General features: G+C 41.9%; 1 protein-coding gene across 2 annotated transcripts in view; it reads right to left on the minus strand.

Moving 5' to 3' along the window:
• The window catches only part of HAAO (3-hydroxyanthranilate 3,4-dioxygenase), a 31404-nt gene that overhangs the window by 28627 nt on the left and 663 nt on the right, over window positions 1-2114 (minus strand). The gene's annotated exons all lie outside the window — the stretch shown is intronic.

The raw sequence follows: 2114 nt of genomic DNA on the forward strand, positions 1-2114 counted from the left end.
GGGGGTGGTAGGTGTGGTTTTTTATTTGTTTGGGGTTTTTTTTTAATTCTTTGCAGACAGTGAGCCAATGAAACAACACTGAGTGATAAGCGACATCCAGAATGAGAACTCAAAAGACCCTGGATGCATCTCTCTGCTCTGCCACTGTCCTGCCGAGTGACCCGAGGCCAGCTACCTCCCTGCAGGTGTTCCAGTGCCTCCAGCTATGAAAATGGGGAAATAGTTACCCACTGTGGGAAGAGCTTCGAACCATAAAGATTGTCCTGGTTTGAGCTAAATAGAACTAATTTTCTATTTAGTGATTTTACTTTTCAGCTCAGTCTCTTTTAAGTGGCTGAACTTGCTGAAAACTAGCAGCATGTTTTTTCCAGACAGTGGGAACTGATAAGCTCAAGGGCAAGTAGTCTCACCATGGGTGCCGTGTCTGCGCCTACAGGGGGGGGAAGCAGACCCAAAACTGACCAACTAGGCATTGCATCCCACATACGTCGTACTCAGTATAAAGCCGAGGGATCACGAGGATCTCGACCCTTCTTCCATCTTGGAGCCCTTCCATCTTGGATCCTTCTGTCCATCCCGATCCTGCAGTGACCTACGTCTGAGCAGAACCCTGCTAGTTTGTCTGTGTCTGATCTTGATTTGTCTGTTCTGCATCCTGCTCCCACCTGCTGCTGAGTTCAGTCTGGGACTTTTCCAGTGCTCTGCTCCGCAGAGCCTCTGATGATGTATACGTCATTGGGAGAGGATGAGGGGAGGATTTTATATTGGTTTTGTGCATATTTGTATATATTTCATTATTTTCCTATTTACATTATTATCCTATAGTATTAGTATTATTGTTTTATTAAACTTGTTCGTTTTACTTTCCAACCGGTAAAGTCTCTCCCCCTTATTTTCTTTTCTCTTCCCTTCTGGGGAGGGGAGAGGGGTTAACAAAGAGCGTCTGTCCAGGATTTAGTGGCCGGCCCAGCCCTAAACCACAACAAAGTTGAAGACTGCTACATAAGAAACAGGAATGACATGAAAATGTCTTTTCAAAGTGAGCTGATTAGATCAGGATTCTGTAAAGGTTAATAAAGGTACAATTTTTTTTAAAAGGTTAGGTAGGGTAAAAACATACTTTTCCCATTGGTAGAATTGATAGAGATAGCGATGGTAAGAATGAGCAGCTAATTGCTCTCCTGTTTACACTGGTTTTGCTAAGATGAAACAACATCACAATGGTTTAATTGTAGTTGTGACTGATTCAAAAGAGGAGATTAAGGCCCTTTATCTTAACTATGCCCCTTTTAAGAAGCCCAGTGAACATTTCTCTTAGCTGGCACAAAGAGTGGGTATCATCCCAATTATCTATCAGTCCGCTTACTCTAATAAGGAGGTGGTAGCAGGTTTTCATTTGCTTAAAAAAACCTGTAAATCAGGCCTGTTGGCTGTGATTCAGGATTTGTTCTTAAGCTCTTTTTGACATGTGAACTGGGGGGTGTTGACCTCTACTTTTCAGTGAGGTGATTCTGGGCAATAATTGGGCTAACAGGGGATCGCAGCGATGTGGAACCGGCAGAGCCCTGCTCCCCTGCAACCTGAGGAATAATCATGTGCCTCTGTCACCTCATAAGCCTTAATTGAGAGAAGCTATTCTAAACTGCTGAACACATAAATTTAATCTGCTTCTGTTATAACATAGAGTTAGCACTTCAGGGTAGAGCAAGAGGCACATTCCTGGTGCTTTTTAAATTATTAAAGTTGCAAAGCAAGATGGAAAAAAAATACTAAAAGCAAGATTTTTTTTCTTCATAAAACTAAGGTTGATATAATTCTTTACAGAGAATTCTTTCTTATGAAAGTCTTCTGCATATAGAGTTTTGGACAAAATATATTGTCCTCAACTTCACTAACAAAAGAAATCTTTGCCAAACACATTGTGACTGGGAGATGCCACACATTGGACTATTTACCATAGAATTTGCCCATGAGTTTTGATGCTGAATATATGCATGCTGTACAACTGCATATTGCCCTCACTTTTTTCTTAAATTACCCGTCTCGTTCAGAATATGGTTTGTAGCTCTAAGGTGACAGTCAGTGCTCTGAAACACCGCCTCCTCAGCCTCCTG

This window comes from Mesitornis unicolor, unplaced genomic scaffold (assembly GCF_000695765.1).
Source record: "Mesitornis unicolor isolate BGI_N332 unplaced genomic scaffold, ASM69576v1 scaffold8245, whole genome shotgun sequence".
Classification (NCBI taxonomy): domain Eukaryota; kingdom Metazoa; phylum Chordata; class Aves; order Mesitornithiformes; family Mesitornithidae; genus Mesitornis; species Mesitornis unicolor.